This window comes from Ixodes scapularis, unplaced genomic scaffold, assembly GCF_016920785.2.
Source record: "Ixodes scapularis isolate PalLabHiFi unplaced genomic scaffold, ASM1692078v2 PGA_scaffold6__148_contigs__length_123643588, whole genome shotgun sequence".
Taxonomy (NCBI): Eukaryota; Metazoa; Arthropoda; class Arachnida; order Ixodida; family Ixodidae; genus Ixodes; species Ixodes scapularis.
This window is the reverse complement of record NW_024609881.1, coordinates 29562481-29571680: the sequence shown is the minus strand read 5'-3', so window position 1 is coordinate 29571680 and position 9200 is coordinate 29562481. Positions and strand designations below refer to the sequence as shown.

Genomic DNA, 9200 nt, shown 5'->3' with positions numbered 1-9200 from the left:
ACCTATAAGCATGATAGTAAGTTGCTTATCTGGTTCGTTATAGAGGTTTTAAGGCTTATTCACACGATGCATATTTTCAACGCGCCACGGTTTAGCGAAACCAAGATTTCGCGAAATCGGCCTACTCACACGTGATGTTTGATGCGCGAAACCTGTGACGTATTGACTCTCGAGAATTTCGCCAAACTTTGTCATCCGCACGAAGAATATCGAGCGTTTCGCAATAAAATAATATGAAGTACGCACAGTGAGAAGAGACGGTCCGCTTTATTAGTACCACTCCATAAACTCCGTCAGATTTGGCTACTGGGTTTACTAGGCCTGCCAAACCCGGGAAAGACCGCGAACGTCAAAGAACAGACGGATGATTTCCAAGCATTTCGGAAAATTTTCCATTACCGAAAGAAAGTTTTCCCTAGTTATCATTTTTTTTTACATGTGGTGCTTGCACTCGTCGCGACTGTTGATAAATCTGCACTGTGCCACCAACCTGTACTGTTAACAGATATCTACCGTACTTTCACTCGCCGCCATCTTTGCTTTACTCTTTTCGGCTTTGGCTCGGATACGTAATCGGCCAAAATCAGACTCCTCCAAAAGTGACGAATATAATCCCTGCAGAAGGGAAACAAGAGGAACAAAGGACAAACACAAATCTCCAACACCGCTAGGTGACGGGTGCGCGACCGAAAAAATCCGCCTGGTCCGGGTATCGAACCCGGGACCTCTCAATTTCCAGTGGAGCGCTCTACCAACTGAGCTAACCAGGGGTTAGACGTCAGTAGAGCAGACAGGTTTCGGTCGCGCACCAGTCACCTAGCTGTGTTTGGAGATTTGTGTTTGTCCTTTGTCCCTCTTGTTCCCCTTCTCCAGGGATTATTTTCGTCATTCTTTTCCAGCTCGCTTGCACCTTTGCATTTAATTGCATTATAATCACAACCTTAAAATGCAAGCTTCATCCTTGTTGGCGTTAGACTCGTGGCAACTAATAAAAACCTGTCTGCTCTACGGACGTCTAACCCCTGATTAGCTCAGTTGGCAGAGCGCTCCACTGGAAATGGAGAGGTCCCGGGTTCGATACCCGGACCAGGCGCATACTTTCGGTCGCGCACCACTCACCTAGCTGTGTTTGGAGATTCGTGTTTGTCCTCCTGTTCCCCTTTTCCGGAGATTATTTTCGACATTCTTGTCCAGCTCGATTGCACCTTTGATTTTAATTGCATTAAAATCATAATCCTTTGAAAGGCTCGTTCCGGTTCGAAGGTCAGACGTCACAGCAAAGTCAAGCAGCCATTGGCAACGTCCGCGTTTCTCCTTCAGGTGATTGACAGGCCTCGGTGAAGTTTCAGCAAAATATTCCTCCAGAAGCGAGCAGCACCCGCAACCTATTTCGGAGGCTCGCCACTTTTTCGGTTGCAATCTCGCGATCATCTGTTTCCCGAAACCTAGTTTCGCGACACAAGATTACCCAACAAGATGCATCGTGTGAATAGACCTTTAAAGCCGAAGAAATGTTGAGGCACCGAAAATCCCCGGACTCTAAGGAACAATTTGTGTTGAGACATTAAGTTGGGTGCGCACATGTGCTTGGAATCCGAGCACAGACTGCCTTTTCAAGCCCCAACATCATTGGGTTCTCGTCATTTGCCTGTGTTTCGTAAATTGCAATTATCGGCATCTGTATGCCCTGCAGAAAAATAAACATGCAGGCTTTATTCAGAAAAAGAAATGTTACCATTATTTGCGGGAAGGCACAATACTGTAAGTGCCTTGTTCAAAGTCGGCCTCTGATAAATTAGAGACACTATTTTGCGAATTGGAATATAATTTGGAAGCATGTGGTATTGAAAAAAAATTGCTTGTATGGATGTCGGTGTTCAAGGGCCTTTCCATCCCAAAAAGAGCAATTGTAGGTCTTCACACCTCATGCAGTATTATGTACCTTCAATTACGCTGTCATATTATTACACCAAAATAATTAAAATTTCATCAGTAAATTAATTTGAGTAGCTCAGATTTTCATACACGCATTTTTGTTTCGTCATTCGACGAAACCTGTGACATAGCAAGATATTACAGCCACTAATCGTGACATCACAACTTTTCCGGTTCCCTTCTTTACCAACATCGAGCCGCTCTCAGACGCCCTGTGGGAGAGAAAGCAATGTATAGCTGGCTAGGCGGGTGGAGGAAGGAGCGTCCTAGGGAGACTTCCTCCTGATCCTGATACGTACCGGCTCGTTTATGGAGCGAGTTGCTATGCGGGAATTTCCAGAGACATTTTATATTCTTTTTTCTTCAAAACGAGCTGAAATGTCGTGGACACTTGCGCGAAGGGGTCTTGGTACCTGCCAGGAGGCTTTTATATGAAACTGACGTCTCCCATATTAGGCTGGAGAGGCCCTTTAAAGGGGGAGCTCAGGCGCCCATTTGAACGTTTTCAACTAAACATATTTTCTAAAAGAGCGCAGCAAACTGAACAGCAGCAGTGACGAAATTCGCTAAATGTTAAAATAGTTTTCAGTCATACAGATACGATATAACCAAATCCAAAACTCACCTGAAACTTGACTGGTTCGCCATCTTGTTATGACGTCAGATGTTGCATAAACATCAGCACATGGGCAGCTTGAGCCTTTTTCGCCCAGCATTAAAAGCAGTTGGAAGGCCGTCACGATCATCCGCGGGAGATAATGGACTATGATTCATCGAACTAGTCTCAGTTAAGTAACGACCAGGAAGTGTTAAGATTTTGGGTATGAGATTTTGGACGATTCGCCGTTTGCATTCGATCGACTGGCATTGCCTCCGACGGGACATCCCCGTAGGTGCTGCATTCGCGATCCGCCGACATGCCGACCCAGATGCCACTTCGAAGCAGAATGGCATGGGAGGTTTTGTTTGCTAACGAGGTGTGAACGGTTTTCTAGCACGACGCGAACTAAGGAATCGCCCATGGCGTCCTACTGCTCGGACCAATCCCATTGCAGAGGCCTCTTGGTGTCTTTCTCTGTAGTGATATTGCACCTTACAGCCAGTCACAAATTCCCCTCCCCCCCCCCCCCCCCCCCTCGCATCGGATGCCTCAAACAGCCTAAACCAGACGCAATTCGCAAAACCAGAGGCACTCGCTATTACTACAACGTACAACGTCGTGGAATAGAGACTGTCGTGTGCTTTCGGATACAACATTTGACGTCACGAGTTGTTACCAGTAGAGTGGCAGCAAGTGATTTGGAGCTCTACACGTAAACTTCAAAATTCATTTCCTCGAAAGAAAAGAAATACTTTGATTAAATATTCCGTAGACGTACTCACGAGTAAATATTTAGTACACTGTGAAAATTTAAAAATAAAATCAATGACCCTCAATATTTTGAGGGAGCCTTGAAATGATGCCTTGTTCTACAGTGTATACCCTTGTTCTCTCTGCCATTGAGTCGTTTTGTTCTCAGGGTGAAAGGAATGCCCCCCAATAGATGTCCTTCCCTTTTTTGTTGGGAGCAAACAGCCTGCATGTGCCGGTACTTTTGCTGCTTTCTAAGCTTTTGCGAGGTGTCACATGTAGCAGAATTGAGGACGACGTCGAAAAAAGTTGAGTTGGTACGTTCCTGGCTGCTTACATACAGGCTTTCTGCTGTCTTGCGTAACATTGGTCAAGCTCCAATGATTGGATCCAATGATCCAACGAATGTCCGCCATTGCTTGCTCACATACTCTGAGGATGTACTGGACACGAGGGTGACGTCAGCGTTCGGTGTCAACTCGGCTCAGTTCGTGTTGATAACGAGCGCTGACGTCACCGTTCGACGAGGGCTCGGAGCCAATAACGCGCTTCGTGAGCAAGCAATGGTGACCGAACAATGTTGCTCGATGGACTTTTGAAAAGGGTCTAGTAAATGGTAGCAATAACTCACTAGATACTACCACTGTCGATGGATCAAGAAAAGAAAGCTAGCAGACCACATGAGAGGATTCCTCTGAGATGATAGAAATGAAGCATGCAAGAAATTACAGCAATTATTTGTGCATGCACAAAAAGACAAACAGCCCTGCTCTAACTAGAAATATTACAAAATAAATATTAAACAAGTTGCTGTTTATGAGTCAAATCAGTCAATCCAGTTATATGAGATACACTAACTTTTAGCTGTTAAGAGGGGGCGCACCTCAGAGCCCCATAGAGAATACATGAGGTTTTTCACCAAATTAAAAAAATTCTCACATAATAACGGCTGCGCGGATGTTCTTGAACATTTCGGCTTTAAAGACATTGAGTCATTATCGAGACACTAAACGCAACAGATGTTTCGTCATAAATTTAATTATATTCTTTAAAAAATCATGAAAATGGTCAAAATCGGCTAATTCGGCACTCTTGCGTTCGGAGCGAATTTACAAAATTATCTAAATTCAAACATAAGAAGAATTGCGTTTAATGTCTTCTAAATTTATTACGGAATCGAATAATATTCAAATTATTCATGTAAGTCGATTTGTTCCGTAACTACAGCAAATATAAAGAACCAAGGTGTCGGTGCTTGTTTTCGTCGTTTTTAAGGTACCTCTCTCTCCCGTGCGGTGGCGCTCGCTGTCCACGATAGACCAAAAAGCTGGTGGGACAAAGAAGTGAAGCAAGCGATACAAAAACGTCAGGAAGCCTCTAGAGAACACAGGTATTCCAAGCGTAGTGGGGAGTCCGAAACGGAAGTAAAAAGAAAATGGGACAATTTTATAACATGTCGCCGAGAGGCATCCAGTTTGATCAATGCGAAAATTCAGAGAAAGGGTGAGGAATGGATGAGTAATGTAAGTAAGAAAGATAGAAACGCTGCCAAGAAGTTTTGGGAGCACTTGAACTCACTCGGTGAAACAACGCAAGCTAGACAGAGGTTCATACTCTCGCATCAGGGAGATCAATTAGAGGGAGATGATGCGATACAATATATAGGAGCAGTGATGGAGGAGAAATTTCGGGAACGGTTACATGTGGAAGATAGGAGAACCGAAGGAAGTAGCAGTCCAGTTTGTGACATCGCGGATTTTGGACAAAGAGAATGGGAAAAGGCGGAACGAAGAGTCCCTAGTGGCACGTCGACAGGCACGGACGGTATCCCTATCAAGCTGGTGAAGAATTTGGGTCCTAAATCTAAGGCAAAACTAAGGGAGGTAGTGAGTACCATGATAACAAAAGGAAATATTCCAGATGAATGGAGGCTTAGTAGGATGAGTATGATATATAAGGGAAAGGGAGATAAGTCGGATATTAGGAATTATCGTCCTATAACCGTGACACCGGTTATTTACAGGTTGGTAATGCAGATTATAAAGAACAGACTGGAGGAATGGGTAGATTGCGAGGGCATACTGGGCGAATTACAGAACGGGTTTCGAAAACAAAGAAGGTTGGAGGACAATTTATTTTCTCTAACACAGTGTATAGAAATAGCGCAAAAAGAAAACAGACAGCTCTGGCTGGCATTTCTGGATATCAAGGGTGCCTATGACAATGTGAACCAAAGAAACCTGTGGGACATAATGGAGAACTTAAACCTAGATGAAGGACTAACAGCACTATTAAGGAACATTTACAAAGATAACAAGGTGATTATAACATGGGAAGGAAAGGCGACAGGGAAAATAGAGATAAGCCGAGGCCTTAGGCAGGGGTGCCCGTTATCGCCTTTGCTGTTTATGTTGTATCTGAGAGGATTGGAGGATAGACTAGAGAAGAGTGGGCTTGGGTTCAACCTTTCTTACAGTAAGCTAGGCCAAAAAATTCAGCAATCCTTACCGGGATTGATGTATGCGGATGATATTGTACTAATGGCTAACAACAGGACAGAGTTGCAGGAATTAATGAGCATCTGTGGTAGGGAAGGAGAGGAATTAGGTTTAGAATTCAGTAGCGAAAAATCGGCAGTCATGATTTTTAACGAGGATGAGGTTGAGAGGCTGAAGATACAGAATATTACAGTTGAGAGAGCTAGTAAATACAAGTATCTAGGAGTATGGATATGTGATGGTGCAGAATATCTCAGAGACCATGAAAAGTATATAATAGGTAAGGGCAACAGAAATGCAGCTGTAATGAAAAATAGAGCACTTTGGAATTACAACAGGTATGAGGTGGTGAGAGAGATTTGGAAAGGGGTCATGGTGCCTGGCTTGACTTTTGGAAACGCAGTGCTATGCATGAAATCCGAAGTGCATGCGAGACTAGAAATAAAACAGCGCGGGGTAGGTAGACTGGCTTTGGGGGCACATTGCAAAACGCCAAACCAGGGAGTACAAGGAGACATGGGATGGGCATCATTTGAGAGCAGGGAAGCGGTGAGCAAGGTAGAATTTGAGGATAGGTTGAGGCAAATGGACGGGGAGCAATGGGCACGAAAGGTTTTCAGCTATTTATACATGAGGAGTGTAGACACAAAGTGGAGACAGCGCACTAGGAAATTAAGAGGAAAGTTTTTGGGCTATAGCGAAGATACGGAAGAGCAAGTCTCAGTTAAGAAGAAAGTTAAGGCCACAGAAAGAGATTCGTGGCTAGAGGGAATGCAGACAAAGACGGCTCTGGAAAGCTATAGATTAAACAAAAGAGTTATTGCCAAAGAAAGCATTTATGACAATTCTAGGGGAAGCTCATTGCTGTTTGAGGCCAGAACGGGTGTTCTGCGAACCAGAACATACAGAGTGAAGTACCAGGAAATTGATACAGTGTGCACTGCTTGTGGAGAGGAGGACGAGACGGCTGAACACTTGATACTCTACTGTAAAGGGCTTCACCCTATGCCTACCGAAGACAACATAGATTTAATAAAGTCATTGGGTTTTAGAGACAGCGAAGGGAGAGTGGATTTCAAGACTGTAGAGATTACCAAGCAAAGATTAAGTGAATGGTGGCAGAAATCGAGAGAAAACTAGGTATTTTCTTATCCACTGATGGCAAGGGGGTTTCATAGCCTCACTTTCTTTGCACTGCGGAGTGAATATAGATTTCACATTTAAATATTCTAAGCTTAAATGGTAAAACAAAATGGCTAGGTGGCGTAAGCTACCGCCCGATCCAAAGGGCTCAGCCGTATTCATCCATCCATCCATCCATGCGAAATCGTCCGTTCGGAGATCGGCCGGATCGGCACTGTGCGAGGTGTTCTTCCGCGGCCGTATAGACCCTTTCAGGCAACATTTCATGGGCGCCGCCATCTTGGCGTCACGTGACCCTGCCGCCATAGCCGCCCTTCAGTTTCTCGCCGTTCCTCCGTGTTGTGTGCTGCACCGGCCCCTACCGGAGCTTTGTTTTCGCGTTCTTTTACATTCCGCGTTGAAATCGTGTGTTTTCTTTAGGTCTTTTCGATATTTCGGGCTTTCATTTAATCATTTGATATCTATATTTCAACATATCTCTTGTATTTTCTTATTTATGAAATGGAATCGGACAGCGAACGGATCGACGATACACGATTATGGCTTCAGAGACCATGTAAGCTCATCCCAATCTAACGTTTTTCTCGCTAATAAAGGCAGTCAACACCATTGCGACATATGCAAATTTCAACTGACGCAGTAAGGCTATCCAGTCGTGCTTCTCGCTGCATGTGCGCGCTTGTTTCCGTAAAGCCGACCCGCATGTAAGCGATTTAGCGTGCGACGAGACGAGCGACGGCGACAACGACGAGAGTCAGCGACGAAGATTTCTCACTGTCGCCCGTTGCATCGCTCGTTTTTTTTTGGTTTTTAGAAAACGTCGCTCACCGTCTTGGTCGCTTGCTCCCGTCGCTTCCATGCGGTTTGCCTCGTCGCGCGACTGCCCGAGCGACAGCGAAGGGGGTCACCGTCGCTTGTCTCGTTGCTCGCCGAATCGCTTGCACGCGGTTTATACTTAATATCGAGGCGCCAATGGTTCATTGCTGTGTGCATGGAAATTAATTGAGTATAAACCGCATGTAAGCGATTTGGCGAGCGACCAGATAAGCGACAGCGACCCGCTTTGCTGTCGCTCAGTCAGTCGCGCGACGAGGCAAACCGCATGGAAGTGACGGAGCAAGCGACCAAGGCGGTGAGCGACGTTTTCTAAAAACCCAAAAAAACGAGCGATGCAACAGGCGACAATACTTGTAAATAAAAAAAAAATAAAAAAAATCTCCGTCGCTCGTCTCGTCGCACGCTAAATCGCTGACATGCGGGTCGGCTTTACGGAAACGAGCGCGCACATGCAGCGAGAAGCACGACTGCGATAGGCTTACTGCGTCAGTTGCAATTTGCATATGTCGCAATAGTGTTGACTGCCTTTATTAGCGAGAAAAACGTAAGAATGGGATGAACTTACATGGTCATTGAAGCCTCATAAGTATCGTCGACCCATTCGCTGTCCGATTCCATTCCATAAATAATAAAATACAAGTGGTATGTAGAAATATAAATATCAAATGATTAAATGAAAGTTCTAAATAGCGAAAAGACCCAAAGAAAGTGCAAGATTTCAACGCGGAACGTAAATGAACACGAAAACGAAGCTCCGGTAGTGGCCTGTGCAGCACACAACGCGGAGCAACGGCGAGGAACTGAAGGTCGGCTATGGCGGCCCGGAAAGCGCGCGAAGGGCGCGCCGACTGGTGGCAGCTCGAGTAACTGACTCGCTGAAAGCGTCTATTCCGCGCCCGTATCCTGTTTCATTCTGCACGCCGAGGCGTCAGTGTGCATGTCTTGCTTTCCTGGTTCTCGCTGGGTAGGTCTCCGTGTTTTCGCAAGTGGCAAATTCACCTTGGAGCTATGGGTCGAAGACAACCGTCCTGTGGCAAGCGGACCGCGAGGTGTTCCACAACCTCGCGGTCCGTCAACGCGTTGTGCTTGTTTCTACTTTTTTTTTTTTTTTTTTTTAACGGGCTTTTTTTTTTTTTTTTTTTTGACGTAAAGTTTTATTTTATCGTTATCCTTCACACAAACGTCCTTCGGCCTTGGGGTCGTGGAAATTGGGGATGAAGCGTGCACAGAGTAGATCGTTGTTTGCCTCCTTTTGATTTTTCACGGACGTCCTGTGACCTCCGTACGGTTCGTGGTCACCACAATCTAACGCGGGGAAAAACGGGTCGCCTGCTCTGTAGTCAGGGTATTCCTAGGGGAGGGTGATAACTCGCTGTTCTTCTGGAAATTCACATATCACCCAAAAAGGTGACATGGGTAATGATTACGGTATGTTT

General features: G+C 45.3%; 1 non-coding gene across 1 annotated transcript; it reads right to left on the bottom strand.

The window, feature by feature from the left end:
- Positions 1-697: 697 nt before the first annotated feature.
- Trnas-gga lies at positions 698-770 on the bottom strand. Its single transcript has one exon. It is a non-coding gene; the product is annotated as a tRNA-Ser (tRNA).
- Between the last annotated feature and the right edge of the window lie 8430 nt (positions 771-9200).